Below are 19,086 nucleotides of genomic sequence, written 5' to 3'. Positions count from 1 at the left end.
CAAACGGAAAAAGTATAGGAGATGAAATGTGGACATTACCGTGATCCCTTTCGAAATGTTTTTGCATGCTATAAAGGTTGTTTGCTAGCTCGTTTGTTGGAATACGTGGTTGAATGATTATCGTTTCTTTTTACACTTAATCAAATCAATACGATTTGTAAATAAGAAGCTTCATCACATGTTGGAAAATTTGGAAAAAGAAGCGCCGTTTTATATCGTCAGTATTTTAAGGAGGTTCTGGAAAGTTGGTTTCCCAAATTAATAGTAGTACTGGTGGCAGCAGTAATATGGTAGTATTTTATGGTTGCCTGTGTTTTTCGTAGACTGTTTATTTGGTCTGAGCCACATTTTTGCTCAAGTACAGTGATTAATGCAGATTTTCTAATCATATACTTGAATTCGTCGAAAAGTGGTTGTTTTAATTCTCAGGCTTGTATTAGTAATCTGGGCTTTTTAGGTTTGTTGTTGTTGCCTTCTTCCCCCTGCCCCGGACACAACAGCCTTACAATTCCCTTTCATTCCACCAATTGTTTCCCTTCCCCCCGTCAAATTGCATCCCTTGGCTCTTTCCCAACACCACCCTTTCATCAAGCTTCTCAAGGTCATCCTTCATCGCAGTCATTGTTCTTTGGCTTCATCTTGTGTGGAACTTCATCCCTTCAGGTCTTCCACCACCCCCTTCTGCAGTGCCGCTCACCGTCTGCGGTCAGGGGTAGGTGGTAGAGGTCAAAGTTCGATCCCTCCCCTACTTTTCTTCATGCTCCAGCTTCAGGGAGAGGGCAGACAGGACATCCATCATCGTTCATCATCGTAGTCATCACCGCGGATCCAAGTGTGTGTGCGAAATCATGTGTATGCGTTGGAGAACCTGTGTGTGCATGCCGGTGTGTGCTTTGTGTGCCTGGATGTTGAAAGTCATAGTATAGAGCAGTTTATTTTCATTGCTTTGGCGTTTTCTTTATTGTCATGTGTTTGTGTTTGTAATAGTGTGTGTGTGGAATAAAACTTATTTTTCCGTTCACAGTTCCTTATTCCATCTAATAACAACAATAATAATAATAATAATTTTCTAGCGCTGAATCTTGTGCAGAGACAAATCTAAGCGCTTGTTCCTCTGCGTGAGGAGGTAGGTTCCATCCCAGAAGGGCCGTGGCATGACAATATATAAATATATATGTATATATATATAAAAAAAAATATATATATATATGTATATATATATATATATATATATATATATATATATATACAGAGAGAGAGAGAGAGAGAGAGAGAGAGAGAGAGAGAGAGAGATATTGACCTTTTCGTACTCGTGTATGGCTTTCGTCCTTTCTGTACTCGTGCTACGACCGTCTCGTAAAGGGGTTTGCAGTCCCAAAATCACATACACGTGTGAGCACCTGAGCGCCCACTTACATCAGTTCCGGCTGGCATGCACGCTCATGTAGAGGCACTCACACATTATAAGCTATAAGGGCTCACTCTGTATTATAGAATATATGCATGTGACAGGCATGCGCGCGTGCTCACACGCGCGCACGCACACACACACACATTTGCACACTCTCTGTCTCTCTTTCATTCTTTTGCAGTTACAAGGGTAATCCGAGAAAAGACGGGTCAACAGCTGTTCTTAAATTACACACTTAAATGAAATTGTATTGTTATATATCGTGGATTATAGTTAAGCTACCATCATTCAGAATGATATAAAACACGCACACACATGCACACTCATGCATTAAAAACCACAAGGTTCACTTTGTATAGAAGAATATATGCATATGTGTGTGTGTGCGTGCGTGTGCTTGTGTATGTGTGGTCTTGTGAGTTAGTGCAAAAGTGTGTGTATAATACTTTTATAGGTTTTACTTTGTATTTGGTTTGAAATGATATACGGTAAAGGCCTGGATATTTAAACCCCTAAGAATAAAATGATGTACTGTGAATTCAAATCAGCATATCATTCATCTCTCGACGATAAGTGATAGTAAAGGCACTGTGCTGTTGATTCCAGGAATGTCATTTACGAAATTTTATATTTCAACATGTGAAAAAAGAACAATTCAAATTATATCAGATGGTTCTATATACAAATGCTGGTTCTGAATTCGTACCACATGTGATTGGATATTGGACCAAACACAGAAAAAGGATACAAACAACAGTTGTGAAAGGAAATTCGATGTTTTTATTTCTGAGATTTTTTCGAGCATTTATTTGTAATGTTTTCTGGTTGAAATCAAAAGAATGTCAAGGTATATTTTTTCCTTTAAATCAACTTTGGTGAAATTGGTAACTGTAGTGGCCTTCAGGTGTGTCAGAGTTGTTTCCAAATGCCATCACTGTTTCTTTAAGACACTTGTCCAAGCCTATTGCAACACTTCTGAAAAAGCATCAACCATTAGTTGCGGTGGGAACATTTGTATGATTAGCAGACAGTCCTTCTAAAAGTGTGTTAGCGTTACTCACGTTTGCAAGTCGCTGGGAGAAAGTCGTCCCCTGGCTGCAGGGATATGGGCCTAGGTCTGCTGGGTGTCTTGAGCCATCCCTTGCAGTGACGGGCCTAGGTCTGCTGGGTGTCTTGAGCCATCCCTTGCAGTGACATTGCACATGCTGCAAACTCGTGGTCTCTGAAAACATCTGGTAAACTGGTCAGATACCAATGGATCAAAACCTCATTGAGGCGTTGTTCATTGTGGCTGCTTTCATGTAAGCTTCTGCAAAAAGTGCAGAAACATTCCGTGGAACAGTTCTTCTGCCAGAATTGGTGCGCATCCATCTTTGACAGCCCTGGTAACAGAACTCTTCAAAGCCGTGAAGAATGCCACATACATGCCTTGCACTCGGTGTGTTGAGTGGGGGGTTCAGTTCTTCTTGATATAGCCTCTTTGCATATATGATTTACTGATCTACCGGGAATATGTCTTTTCTTCGTTAGTTTCATCCCTAGGCATATATCGTCTGCATACTATACCCGCTCACATAAGTTGACAAAGACTGTGTGAAAGATTGCAAGTCAAGATATTTAAAAGCAGGCTATTGGTGCTATTTCTGATTCTTGTGAGATTCTCATGCCAAGTGATCTGGATTTACAGTAAGTATATTTCCCGTCTTTGTCTGGATTATTCTATTGCTTAAAAAGCTATTGTTTAGTGAAACATGCAACCTGATTAATTGATGGATTTTATCTTATAGAGTAGATGGGATTGCCATACTTAATCATATGCTTTTTTTAATGTCAAAGATAGAGTGGCGAGCACATTTTTTTCTTAGAACAAATTAAAGTTTTATATGAGTTGTAATATTAACTAGATAATTTACTGCTCTTCTCTAAAGCCTGCTTGATCTATTAGATTTTTTTCCACAGTAATGAAGGACCCTGCAAAGCACTAAATCTTCCATTAACTTTCTAGCATAGGAAGTGAAAGCCATTAGCCTTTAATTACTTTTTATCAGTCTTTGGATTGTCTTTTTTGAAAAAAAAAGGAAAAGCCATCGATTGTTTCCATGAAGACGGCAAATTTCCGTTTGACTAATAATATTGAATATTATTGTGTAGAAATCTGAGGAACTTTTCAGGTAAATTTTCTAACATCTCATTTCATATGGCATCTGAAAGGATGTTTTCAGATTTGGTCCAGTTTGCTTTTTTCTGTTATGATTATAGTTTGGAATCGTATCCCTTACAAAGTCTAATGACACTGTTTTATCTTTTATAATAATGACAGCTGGTGAATGGTCACTGGCTATATAGTATCCTTGATAGTATCCCACTCGTAGTCTGACGCAATTACACAGGAAATGAGATATGAGTTTATGGCTGATGCTGTGTGTTATCTACTACACGACCATCATTCAGAAGATGTAAAGACAAATCCCATACATTTTTAACAAAGCAGTTGTTTACAGTTTGTTCCAGAATGGGGAGTGTGCATCAATACCACCGGCTAATAACCATTTTTTCATTCTGTTCCAGTATGGTTCATAACCATTCTGTGTGTGTGTGTATGCGTGTGTGCGTGCGTGCGTGCGTGCGTGTGTGTGTGTGTGTGTGTGTGTGTGTGTGTGTGTGTGTGTGTGTGCAAGGGGTGCGGGGTGACATGAGTAAAATAAAAATTTATTGTACCTTGGGATTGTACAATATGGTACGATACCAAATTCCACTGGCATGTTGCCATCTCGTCAGACAGAACTATATTTTTTCTTATTTTTATTGCTGTGTTACAGTTTTGGATAGTTTGCATCAGAGAGCAATTAAATGCATGGGTCAATGTCCACACTATTTTGTGATGCCTGCGGGCTTAAAAGAAGTCCTAGCACTCAGATATGGTGCAGCGTATTCGGATTTGTCCGAACGCAGTGACGCCTCCTTTGAGAAACTGAGACTGAAACTCAGTGTCTGTGCTCCACAGGCTGTCCTGTCCAGTCATGATCATCGCTGTTTCCCTCCTCCTCCTCTCCGCCGTCTTCGGGCTTTTCTTCGTCATCAAAAACCGATCTTCGCGGCGTCCGTTTCCGCCCGGCCCCAGGGGGCTGAGCGCTACACGAGCCATGCTACGTGCCGCCGAGAGCGGAACTCTTCATCTGGAGGCAGAGAAGTGGGCTGCACAGTATGGCGACATCGTCATGTGCTCGACGCCCAATCAGAAAATTGTGTTTCTGAACTCCAGGTGAGTCGAGAGTGAGTGAGTGTGTGTGTGTGTCCGTCTGTCTTGAATTGGCTAGTATGTTCCTGGCTAAATCTATTCGCCCTCGTAAATATATAATCTATCTTGAATTGGCTGGCATGTTCCTTGCTTGTCTATTCACCCTCATTGATAAAAAATCTATCTTGAATTTTATTGAGGAACATCTAACTAGCTTATCTCTTCGCTCTCGTATATAACGAATCTGTCTTGATGATTTTATTGACCAGCATGTTCCTGGCTTATCTAATTGCCCTCATAAATAACAAGCCTATCTTGAATTTATTAGCATGCTCCTGGCTTCTTTATTCACCCTCATGAATGAAGAATCTGTCTTGAATTCACTAGCGAGTTCCTTGCTTATCTCTCACCCTCGTAAAAAAGAAAAAAAAAGTTCCTTTCTTATTATTAGCCTCGTAGATAGATAAAGAGTTTATCTTGACTAGCATGTTCCTTGCTTTTCAGTTTCCCCGGTAAACAAAGTGTATAGAATTTTGACTTGACTTATTCTGTAGTCGTGCAATTCGCGAGGCGTTTACGGCCAGAGAGCTGGAACAGGTCATCAACGACCGGCCCCAGTTGTTCACCAGCACGGTCATCACGAATCATGACATTGTCATGGCATCGCCCAGTGACGCCAACTGGAGCAAACTCAGGAAGCTCTTCCACTCCTCCATACGGTATGTTGCTTTTGGTGTTGAGACACACGCACCTACCTACACACACTCATGCACACATGTGCGCACACGCGTACACTAACACACACACACACATACGCGCACGCGCACATACACACGAACACACGCACTAACACGCACACACACACACACACACACACACATATACACAAGGCTCAAATGGTTTGATGACCTAAAGAACTTGATGATGTCGCCAAGTGGAAAACACACTTCCTCCTTTCCCTGCACACATTCACGCTTTTCACCACATTATCCTGCACTTCACAAGGAATACAATACCCCCCCCCCCCTCCTCTCTCTCTCTCACTCTCTCTCTCTCTCTCTCTCTCTCTCTCTCTCTCTCAGAGTGATGGCCTCAAGGTAACGCGTCCGCCTAGGAAGCCAGAGAATCTGAGCGCGCTGGTTCGAATCACGGCTCAGCCGCCGATATTTTCTTCCCCTCCACTAGACCTTGAGTGGTGATCTTGGCGCTATTCATTCGGATGAGACGATAAACCGAAGTTCCGGGTGCAGCATGCACTTAGCGCACGTAAAAGAACCCACGGCAGCAAAAGGGTTGTTTCTGGCAAAATTCTGAAGGAAAATCCACTTCAATAGGAAAAACAAATAAAACTGCACGCAGGAAAAAATACAAAAAAATGGGTGGCTCTGTAGTATAGCGACGCGCTCTCCTTGGGGAGAGTAGCCCGAATTTCACCCAGAGAAATCTGTTGTGGTAAAAAGAAATACAAATACAAATAATATATATATATATATATATATATATATATATATATATATATATATATATATATGTGTGTGTGTGTGTGTATGTGCACAATCTTAGAGATCCTGCTGAGGATCGTATTTATGTAAATCGAAGCCACGTAAAAGCATAGGCCTAATTTCTGTTGCAAACAATTTGAAGACAAGCAATGCAGTAACCTTTCCAAGTGTCATGGTTTTTTATATTTCAAGAATTCCAGCTTTTGCTTTGCTTGTATGTTTATTCAGAGAGAAAGAGAATGAAAGTTGAGTGCTGAGCCAAATTCCTAGGTAATTGTAAACCTTAACAATTTTTGTCACCGTAGCTTTGTAAAACCATCTTTCTCTACCACTACTGTACCCACTCGTTAATAAATAGGGGAAACAGTAGTGGGCTGGTCATTTCCCCATGTCCGAGTCCTTTTTGACAAAAAAAGAAAATCTGACAGTCCCAACCCGTCACCACGTTCTGACTCGGTATTTTACCGTTTGGTACATGCTTTAAATTGCATAGAACATTCTCCCACTTAAGCCATGCTTCAAAAGTACAGGCAAAAGTCGTTTCTGTCGAATGCTTTCTTGAAGTCAATGAAGGCAACATAAAGTTGCTTGTTTTGTGCCAAGTATTTCTGATTGACTGCACAGAGTGTAAAGATGTGATGTATTGTAGAGTGATCCTTCCTGAAACCCACTTGTTCTTCTGATATACTTCCATTTTCTTCAGTCCATGTGGCAAGACACTTGTTAAGAATATAACTACATACAAACATTTAAAAGGGAAATCCCACGATAGGTATTTGGGTCGACTGTTTTTACCTTTCTTGTAAATTGGTTGAATAATTGCTTCTGACCAAGATTCTTGGTATTGCCCATCACTAAAAGCTTGGTCAAATAAACGTACTAGAAAAGGTGCTAAACTATTTGCAGAGTAGATAAATACTTAAGGAATTAAAGTATCAGGGCCACCAGCTTCATCTGTCTGATTATCTCTGTTCAACTGCAAATTGATATAGTCATCATAATCACATCCATCGCAGATAATTTCTTTTTTCTGATCCATGGTAGTCATGGCATCAAATACTGTAGCAGAGTACTTTAGCCATTCTTCCTTTGAGATATTTCCATTAATACTTTTCCTTGATGATATCAACTTTATGGTTATCCAAACCGATTTTGAATCATCGATACTATCAATTATCTTATTTTTCATGTCATTTTCATACATAGTGGATTTTGATTTCAGCAACTGATTATACTCATGTCGCTTTAAAAGGAAAATTATGCACACACACAACAACAACAACAACCACACACACACACACACACACACGAACGCACGAATTAACAAACACACGTGATTCGTTCGCACCCCCCCCGCCCCCCACTTCCCCTCCACATCCGCCCCCCCACGCCCCCCCCCCCCCCCCCCACACACACACAGAGTAACTGTGCCTGAAGAAACTGAAGACAAGGAAGAAACAGGGGAGGGAGGCTATCTTGTGAAGAGGTAGGTTTTAAGGCCAGACTTGATCCGAAGCCGATTGTGGAGAGCGAAATGGAGTGTAGAGGTGAAGGCAGCCACAAAGATAGGAAGGGGCAGATTTGTGAATACATTTATAACATAGAGTGCTGATATTGTACTTCATTCTGTGTGAGAGAGGGAGCCAATGGAGATGTTGCAAAAGAGGAGTGGTGTGCTCAGATCTTTTCTTTCTGAGGACGAGTCGAGTAGCAGAGTTTTGTATGCGCTGAAAGGACTGAATGGATGAAGTAGGCAAACCAGACAATAGAGAATTACAGTAGTCAAGGCCAGAGAGAATGAGAGAAACGACAAGTCTATATGATGCGTTGGTGGACAGATTTTTGCGAATGGAACTGATGCGTCGCAACTGACAGAAGCAGGATTGACATGTCTGACTGATAAATTTTTGCACAGACAGTGTGTTGTCAAGGACAACGCCGAGATTTTTGACTGAGCTGGAAAGTGGGATGGATGTACTGCCAAGTTTGATTTTGTGAGTATGGCTGCCTACCTGGCAGGGTAAATAAACAAAACGTTTACATACGTAAAAATTTTACATGTCTGTCTGAGTGTGTGTGTGTGCATGCCTGAAATCTGTCTGAATGACACAGGAAACGAATGATGAGCGCCCAATTGCAGCCGTCAGTTGGCTCTACCCAGGTAGGCAGCCTGTTGTGGAAATGACTCTGTGTTTGTAAAGTGCTTTGAGCTTGGTCTTTGACCGAGGACAGGCGCTATATAAATATCCATGTAAGCCCACGATTTCTCGCAATCCTGATTCAACTCTCTACATAAATGTGATAGAAAAAAGATGTTTCAAAATGCTTTATCCTGACGTAAGAAGCGTGAAAACTGGACCAAATAGTTTTGATGTTTGTTGTGATGCAACCTTTTCTGTCACATTTATTTAGAATGTTCTTCATTTCATGCTTGTTTATTTGTTCATCTGTTTGTGTCAGCATCCTTTTGTATGTAAGATTGCACTGAAAATAGATTATTGGTCTCATAGAAGACACTTGGAACATGAAAGTATCTTAAAAAAAAAAATAAAAAAAAGAGAGAGAGAGAGAGAAAGAAAAGAACAAATCAACCAACCAAGAAAAACACAAAAGGAAACACACACACACACACACACACACACACACACACACACACACACACACACACACACACACACACACTCATACACTTAAACTTTTTTAAACCAGTACTCATCACCTTCACAGTCTATTGTTGATATCTTCGCCAACGCCACTGTCATGATCATGATTGTCATTGTCATCGTCCCCAGTTTCTAGTTTCTTTTTCTCTCTGTCATTTCCCCCTTAGATTTGCGTTGGGAAAAGACGAGAACCCAACTCTGATGAGAAAGGAAATATTTTTGATCAAAATAAGGGGTGGAAGCAGATATAAATGCATATAGGAGTGGAGTGATGGCCTAGAGGTAACACATCCGCCTAGGAAGCGAGAGAATCTGAGCGCGCTGGTTCGAATCACGGCTCAGCCGCCAATATTTTCTCCCCCTCCACTAGACCTTGAGAGGTGGTCTGGATGCTAGTCATTCGGATGAGACGATAAACCCGTGTGCAGCATGCACTTAGCGCACGTAAAAGAACCAACGGCAACAAAAGGGTTGTTCCTGGCAAAATTCTGTAGAAAAATCCACGTTGATAGCAAAAACAAATAAAACTGCTCGCAGGAAAAAAATACAAAAAATGGGTGGCGCTGTAGTATAGCGACGTGCTCTCCCAGGGGAGAGCAGCCCGAATTTCACACAGAGAAATCTGTTGTGATAAAAAGAAATAAATACAAATGCAAATACATATAAAGTTTGTGGTGAATTCATGTGCAAGAGATTTGTACTTTTTACCTAGGGGAAAAAACAAAGGTAATGTTGTGTCACGTGATAAACAATCGTACAGATGTGTGTATAAAAGTTCTGGTGAAGACTCACAGAGCGAGCGGCTTGTCAGAAGAAAGGTGGAGAAATAGGCCGAGGCGTGAGGTGACGGGACAGAGATTTGATAATGATGACTTAGTGTCATTTTTATGCTGCCAGAGCCTAAACTTAAAGCCATTTAGGCAGTAACTGACCTGCATGCTATTTAAAGAAGGATAATTATATACATGAACTAAATATAAGATTGCCTGGCAATGAAAATAAGAAAAATACAAAAGATCCGATACTGAAACATACATGTTAGTTCCTGTTAGTTCCTAAGTACACTGCATAAAACAAGTCACAATATGATACAAGATCACTTACGCTAGATTTGCCACAAATAATCCAAACAGGGGCACTGCATAAAAACCTGTACCCAAGACAAAAGTGGGCAGGGATAAGTAAACCAAAATATGATTATTAAAAACAATTACAAAGAGATTACGATGTTAATTACAGGAGCAAAAATATCCTGTATGTGCACAGCCCAGTGCAGTAAATAAAATGTCTTTGTGAAAAAAAAGGCATCGGAGCCTGAGTAAAGTGGATGAAATTTGACCCATTATATAAAACATTACGATAAGACTAAATGAACAGAGATTGAAGTGAGAGAAAAAGGGAAGAAGGAAAGAAGACAGAGGACCAGAGATATCTCCTCGCAGAATGTCCATAAAGACATTTTCCAGCCTGACAGCACCAGAAGATCCAGAAGACCGACCGGGTGTGAGATTCTACAGACCTGTGCGAAAAGGACATTCCAGACAACCCGATTCTAGGAGCCGGGCCAGCTACAGTCGGTAGGAGTGATTGTCGGGGCGGAAGTGTGTTGTGAGTGTGTGAATGGAAACCTGGCCAGGTAAGAGAGCAGATTATCCTGGGATTAGGATTATGATTTAGATGTTTTATGCCTTTGATATTCCATTTTGTGTGAAGATTTTGATTTGACTTGTGTGAATTGATAATTATTTCTGAGCAGTATATAAAGTGTATAAATGTATACTGTGTCCTCGGCTATGTAAAAGAGAAATGAATGCGCAGTGTAGTGATTATTTGACTCCATAGATACGTGCTTGATTGAGAATCGAACCTAACCTGTGAGCTAACCCTGACAACAACAAATTCATTTAAACAAAACTAAATATACATTTTACCCCAACCTAGACATAGTTCTGCTTTTGAAGGCTTGCACGCTGAGAAGTTTGTCCACTCCTATTATTCAACGCTTTTTCAACAGTTGAAATGCCAGGGGTGCCTGAGGGTAATTACGAACGGGCATGTCTAATTGCGAACGATGGGTATGGGTAAAAGTGGACGAGTAAAACAGAAGCAGGTCTTGAACTCATGAACTCATTCGACATAACATGAATTAACATCACGCCAGACTGTTGTATCGTTAGTTTTGATCACCCATGCATACACACACACAAACACACATTTAACCCCCCCGCCTCCCAAACACACACACACACACACCACACATGAACACACCCTTTTGAGACTGCTTTTTCATTTTTTACTTATATCATTGTTAATCAGTTAGTTAGTTAGTTAGTTAGTTAGTTATATATTTATGTATTTATTTATTTCATTTTATTTTATTAATTTTTTTGTATGCTTATAGTTGACTTCATCAAGTTTTTGCGCCTTATGCATTAGTAGTAGTAGTTCTTTTTTATGTATTTATTTATTTTATTTTTATTATTTTTTTCTCAAGGCCTGACTAAGCGCGTTGGGTTACGCTGCTGGTCAGGCAACTGCTTGGCAGATGTGGTGTAGCGTATATGGATTTGTCCGAACGCAGTGACGTCTCCTTGAGCTACTGGAACTGAAACTCAGTAACTGTGCAGCATTTTTCGCAAATAGACTCGCGTCAAAATATTTCATATGGTCAAATTGCAAACGACATTATTTGGGAGATTCGAGTCAAAACTGATGTTCTGATCTGTCACCAGCATGCTTTTTTAAATTCTCCCAGCTCTGGTAATGCACATCCAACATGTCCAATCAAATCAGCTAGTTTAAACTATGGCAAAGTCCATTTTAAGACCTTAAGAGCACGTTTGTGAACTTGGTCGGGAAGGGTGTGCGATGGGAAGAAAGAGCGCGGAAATTGCTGATGTTTGACTGGTTCTTGAAGATGGATATTCATAAATGTATCTTAACGAGGTCGAAGCAGACATTAAATTGTGAAATGTGTGTGGTGATAACACTTCGAAGTAGGGCGGTACAGGAACCGTTCGCAATAATTACACGCTGTTCGCAGTTAGGCCTACCTACCCTACCACTGGTATGTGATCAGAACACCAGTCTTTCATGACACTGCACAGAAATCCACTTTCAAAACTTTCAAAACGCCTTAATTAAGTAGTTAATCAAGCTTGAAAGATTTTGTTTTTCAGGACCATTAAAAAAAGTAATAAATTTTTTTTTAAAAAGCTATCGACTTGATGAGATAAAGTCTTCTCCCCACCCCCCCACGCCCCATACCCCATCCCCCGAGAGGTTGACTGATTGACAATTTATTGACATTAGCTTCTTTTGCTGTTATGCCAAGGGGGTGTAAATTCTGATAATGAAATTAATTGAAAAACAACAACAACAACAACAACAAAACAAAAACAAAACAAAACAAACAAACAAAAACAAACAAACAAAACAAAAAAACAAAAAAAACAACAAAAAAACAAACACAAAAAAACAAAAAAACAAACAAACAAACAAACAAACAAAAAAAACCAAAAAAACGTCGAAAAGAAAATAATGAACAGAAAAACATCCACACTGTGTCTGTGGTAGAAACACAAGAACATTGCGTTAAAAATAAAGAGAGAATCAAAACAATCAAGGGAAACAAAAATAGGTCCAGCAAACAACCTCAAAGGTTAGAACAAAGCTCTGCCCAGCCAGAGAGAGACAGAGACAGAGAGAGTGTTAACTGGTTACCTGACGGATGGACGCTGCTGTCTTCATCCCTTTTCAGATTCTACGGAGACGGTGTGGAGAAGATCCAGTCCATGATGCACATAGAGTTACGGCGCCTGACCGAGCGCGTGCTGGCCATGGACACTGTGACATCAGCGCGGACATCAAGCAAGGGTGGAGAGGGAGGAGGAGGAGGGGAGGAGAGGGAGGTGAACATGTCCGATCTGCTGTCCGACTCCTTGATGTGTGTGCTCGGGGTGCTGGTGAGTGATGTTGAGGATGAGAATCAGAGAGTGTGTACAGCCGACTTTCGTGGTGGACTTTTTGTCGCTCGCAGAGCCAGAAGTAGATCATAAAAAAAAAGAAGAAAAAGAAAAGAAAAAAAAGAAGAAGAAATTATGACTGCATGCGCAGCCCACCACTGTAACTAGGTTCTGTGAGTGTACATTGCATTTGTTCATACAACTTTTCATCATCATCATCATCATCATCATCATTCTTCTTAACATTATTCTTACTACCTCTACTACTATTACTGCTACCACCACCATCACTACCACCACCACCACCACCACCATTATCACTGCTACTACTTCTGCTGCAACTACTAATACTACTATCATCATTATCACTACTACTACTACTACGACTACTTCTGCTACTACTACTGTCATTGTTATTATTAATATCATCATTATTATTGCTATCATCATCATCATAATCATCTTCATTATCATTCTTACAATACTATTATTATTATTATTATTATTATTATTATTAATATTATTATTATTATTATTATTATAACTATCATCATCATCATTTTTATAATTATAATTCTTACAATATTACTACTACTGTTACTATCAATATCATTAAAAATTATCCTCAACATCATCCTTATCTCTTTCGCGCAGCTGACCAGGGGATCGCCCCGACTATTATCATTATTATTATTACTATTATTATCGTTATCATCATTATTATCATTATCCTCCTCATCATCATCTCTCTTCCTCATCTCTCGCGTGCAGATCACCGGCAAGTGCCCCGACCCAGACGTAGTTCGCGTCATGCAGCGGTTCGACCATGACTTTAACGCCCTGAGTAGCCCCAACACTCTGAGCACTCTGGCTACCTTCCCTTTCATGCGCTATCTGCCCGGCTTTTACCGGAACGTCTGCAATGCCGCCTTGCGAAGTCGGGAGGAGCTCCTGCACGCGCTCTTCACCAAAACCAAGGTTCGGGGATGGTGGGTGTGTGGGGGTGGGGTGGGGTGGGGTGGAGGTGGTGAGGAGGTGGGGGGGGGGCGTCGGGAGGTGTGAGGTTCGTCCGTCTGTTCTGTAATGCCCGCTGTGTTTTCTTGTATCAAAATTATATGATTTAGTTTCGTTTGTTTCGCTCTCTGTCTATCTGTCAGTCTCTGTTGCTCTGTCTGTCTCTCTGTTCAGGACATTATTGTGTTGTGCAACGTTTTTCATTATGTTCTTTGCATTCTTAGGTAATTTCGTATATTTTGCTCTGGTGATTTCACTTGCAGTAGCAGCAGCAGCAGTAGTATTAGTAGTATCCAAGACTACCATCACAATGAGCTGGGCCATAAATGATCATCAGTGCATGAAACAAGAAAGGCAAGGCCTTCAAGACTCACTTGTGAAACACACTTCAAGAAAAAAAAATGATAAAAAAGTTATAAAAGATAGTTTGTGTTGAAATGTGTTCTCTATTCGTTATACTAGTTATATAAAACTTCGTGTAAAAAAAAAGAGATAAAAAAACCCCAGAAAAAGGTTTTGTACCCTAGGCGAACGCAGGTTCAACGTTAAAAAATTATCATTTCAGCATGTTCTTTTTGTGGAATAACTTGACAATGGAAATCGAAGTGTTAACGCCGTTTAAATCGTGTTATTTTGGTATATCGGGCATTTAAGAATTTCTTTCAAGTCCGAGGTAAAGGAGACGTTCCCATCACCTCAGTCACATTGCAATATGTGTCCGGTTTTTTGTTTGTTTGTTTGTTTGCATGTTTTGTTGTTGTTGTTTAAAAATTTATTTATTTATTTATTTGTTTTATAGATCTGCAGATATCCGTGTTTGACAACTTCTCTTCACACTCACTGCGAAACTCCGACAGTCCATTCAATTCCTCTTTTCTGTTCGTTCTACTTTATTCAGTATCCACCTGAAAACATTCACATGCAGTGAACACGTTGATAATTATTAAGGAAATTCTTTTAATTCGGTGATAAAAGGACGTTGCCATAAGCGTCAGGCTTTGCAACATGTTTTGTCAAGATCTGCACAGGCCAATGTAGACAAAGTTGACCTTAACTCTGTAACGGTCGATTCGGTTTTTCTTTTATGTTCATTCTCGTTAATTTAGTGTCCACGTTAGAATATTCATATTCAGTAAACACGTCAATAATGTAGTTAGTGTCACTGTATGTGTTCTGTCCAGAATTTGTAATTCTTTGCTTTTAACTGCGAACAAGAAAAACGAGGCCATGGCGTCTTCTTACCAGGTATTGCCTTCGTTTGGGCAGCTGCAAAGGGGTAACAGTGTTTTCATAATCCGGAACGAGCATCACTGAAATAAACCGTCAATGAATCGGATATATGATAAATTCGGGAAACGTACAACCAGTTATCGATATGACCCTGAACACACACACACACACACACACACACACACACACACACAACAAAACACCGGGTTATAACATAGACTCACTTTGTTTACACAAGTGAGTCAATAAAATATTGTTCTTTTCCGGGTTTTTTTTGTGTGTGTTGTTGTTTGTTTGTTTGTTAAGGCTACGAGAGTCCCTGGGAAGCCCCGAGGCATAGTGGATACTCTGCTAGACGAACAGACCAAGCCAGGAGCTGACTGGCTTACCGACAGCCACATCCATGGCGTCATTATGGACATCATCATCGCAGGTATGACGTCAGATCTGTTTGTTTGTCTGATCGTTTATCTTTTTGTTTAACATTTATTTGATCATTAAATTTTTATTTTCAACGCGCAAATAAAAAAGGTAGGTGCCCATGTATCGCGGGACACCAGTGGTGTTAGGCGATATATGTTCGCAAAATGTTAAATTGAAACTGAACGCAGCCATTCTTGTTACATGAAGTTGAATTGCTCCTTATTCATATAATGTGAATATGTTCACTGGTTAAAAAAAAAAAAAAACTACTAAAAAACAAACAAACAAACAACAACAAAAAAAAACCCGTGATTTTTTGTGAGTTCACGAGTTATTCTCGTGGCTGTTTTCGTTCAACATGGATAGTCTGATTCTGAGCCCAGAACAGTCGACATCGGACTTGTTCTCGCGCTAGGAATGGAAGGAGAGAGGGAGACAAGTCTTTGAACAAAAGAGGACAATGAAGGAGAAAAAGAAGTAAAAGAAGAGAAGAAGACTGAGAAGACCAATGAAGACCGAGAAGAAGACGGAGACGAAGAATATGGAGAAAAGAAAGAAGGCGAGGAAGAAGACGATGGAGAAGTAGGATGAGAAGACAGAGAAGAGGAAGACAGAGAAGAAGACGATGATGGAGAAGACTAAGAAGAAGCAGGAGAGAGAACTCAGAACTCAGAACTCAGAACTGTTTTATTGTAGAAGGCCTTCTGACCCATTACAATGTTGAGCACACACACACCCCCCATCCCACACCTCCAGACCCCTTCCCACATCTCCCCCCCCCCCACACACACACACACGCGCGCGCGCAGACTCGATTTTGTAAAACCGGGCATGCAAACACATGAATCGAAAATTCAAAAAGGTAAATGCCTTCCATCGTGAGCAAGTCCGCTTAAACATGTACGTTCGTTGTTTTAAATGTATAACAGAACAGAACTCAGGTTGTGCCCATTAACATAATAAAGCAGCACGACGTTTATTAGAGTGATAAATAAAGCGACCTAGATCATGAAGGATTTTTGTGTCATGCATTATAAATTCTAAACTTTTGTCAGAGGGATGTTTCGTGTACCAACATGGAATATATTTATGTCGCAGATCGTTAAGAGATTTACAGTAAAATAAAGTGTGTATCTCGTCTTCAATACCAGCGTTACATAGTGGACATTTCAGGTCGTTTGGACTGACGAAAGCAAATCTCATCTTGTGTGTACGGATATCCGAGGCTCCTATTCTAAACCTTATAAGCACATCTCTTATGTGTTTATTTTTAACTGCTGTAAAGTAAGATTCCAGTGATATGGATGATTTGAAATTTCGATAAACGCTGAACCTGCTGCTGCTGTGAAGATGTTCGTGCCAGTTTTGACTATGGCAATCGATCAGTCTTTGTTTGAAATCATTCAAGAATCCTCTTACATTTTCTACACCTTGATTTTCCCAAACAAAGCCGAATCCAAATTTATACAAAGTGTTTCGTACCTGAGATGCCCAGCACTCTTTGTCTTGATCACATAGCGATAGAAGCATTTTATAAGATTTACGAGGAAGTCTATTTTCATCCATTCTTGTAAGTCTGATCCAGTACTTTATACATGACAAGAAGGAATATACATACAGAGGGTAACGACCTGTCTCGCCATACACCATGTCATTTGGTGATCTTGGACTCACATTAAGAAGTTTTTTTAAAGCAAACATGTGCACTTTTTCTATTGGTGAAATTTGCATTAATCCCCAGATTTCAGAGCCATATAACAGAATTGGTTTTATTTGTGAATCAAATAATTTAAAGAAAATACTAACAGAGAAATCGTCAAGTCTCCATAACGTTCTAAATATTTCTATTACACCTTTCCGTGCTTTCATTGCTATGTCATCCAGAGCCTTCGAAAAAGATAATCTAGTGCTGAAAAACAAACCTAAGTACTTATAGGAATTGACGATTTTGATGTCGTGACCTTCGTATGTCCAGGTTTCCTTCCGAGCAATGTATCCACCATTTCTAAAAATAATTATTTTGGATTTATCAAGGTTAACATGTAAATCTAACTCGGAAGCCTTCATTGCCAGCACATTTAGTTGGTTCTGCAGACCAGTACAGTAACTGTATCAGACAAAAGCACTATATCGTCCGCAAAAAGTAAAATAAACAGTTCAATCATATCATGATTCAGTTGTATACCATGGCGTCCTTTCTCGATTATGTCCGTTGCAAGATCATTTATAAACAGAGAGAAAGGTAAAGGACTTGTAACCTCCCCTTGTTTTAAACCTTTTTGACAAAGGAAAGCTTCGGTTACCCTACCCCCCCCAACGTACTCGAGCTTTTATACTTTGAATGGTTTTTAATATTTTCCCTTTTAAGCCAGACTTCCGCAGTACGGGCCACAGTTTACCATGTGAAATAAAATCGAAAGCCTTACGAAAGTCAGTGAAAGCAACAAATAATTTTCTATTTTTAAGCAAATATTTCTGTACCATTGAGAACAGCGTAAAAATATGGTCAATTGTTGAATGATCTTTTCGAAATCCGGCTTGTATATCACCTAATATGTCCTTACTTTCAACCCATGTTGATATTCTCTTGTTAATAATATGGCTGTACAGCTTTCCACATATGTTCAAAAGTGAAATGCCCCTGTAATTGTCTGGCTTGTGTAAATCACCTTTCTTGTGCAAGGGTTGAATAATCGATTCAGTCCAAGCTACAGGGTACTGACCCGAAGAAAATATGCTATTAAACAGTTTCAAAAGAAAAGGAACAATTAGCTCACTTGAGTGTTTAAAAAGTTCGGGTATAATGCTATCTGGGCCGGCTGCTTTATTGTTTCTTAGATGACGGATGGAATCGAGTATTTCTTGTTCAGTTATATCACTGTTCAGTAGGACATCGTCCTGATTGTCACTTTCTTCAGTCCCATTCCCAGGTTCAAAGCCAGTGAAATCGTCATTTATCGTATCATTGTCATTCACACCAAAAACCTCTTTAAAGTGTTGTAACCATTCATCATCTGAGATGTTTCCAGTCTGTTTACTTTTCTTAGAAAATTTTTGATATTTTTCCAAAACTGTTTGGAATCATTAATATTCCCTTCAAGTTCAGCTCTACATTTTGCTTTGTACGCTCTTTCTTTATTAGCCAATAGCTTTCTGTAAGACTTTCTGGACTCAAAATACGCATGCCCATCTGCAGTGGGATCGGCTCTCTGTTCACGTCTAAATTCACGGAGAGCTTTCCTTGTGCCCTTCCGACGTTCATGGCATTCTGAGTCGAACCAAATATTGCCTTTTATGGCTCTAGCACATCCTCTTTTTACAAGCATGCAAGAAGCGGCGGATTTTAGAGTAACTGAAAACAAGTCGACTGCTTTATTGATGTTTTCATCAATCAGGTGTTTGGCTTGTTCAAGAGAAGCAATATTTTCCGGTAAATTGATACAATAAACGAATTCGTCACGTTTGTCATCAGACCAAATGAACCTAGAAATAAATGCATCTGTTCCCCCTTTATACTTTTGTCTATTACACTTTATGAGACATGATACAGGCATATGCTTAGAGTCTATCATTTCTTCTACAAGCATTCTGTGCGATAAATAGCTTAATGAAGTGGAGAAAATAAAATAATCAATGACAC

The sequence above is a fragment of the Babylonia areolata genome, chromosome 35, assembly GCF_041734735.1.
Source record: "Babylonia areolata isolate BAREFJ2019XMU chromosome 35, ASM4173473v1, whole genome shotgun sequence".
NCBI classification, from domain to species: domain Eukaryota; kingdom Metazoa; phylum Mollusca; class Gastropoda; order Neogastropoda; family Buccinidae; genus Babylonia; species Babylonia areolata.
This window is presented reverse-complemented; position numbering follows the sequence as displayed.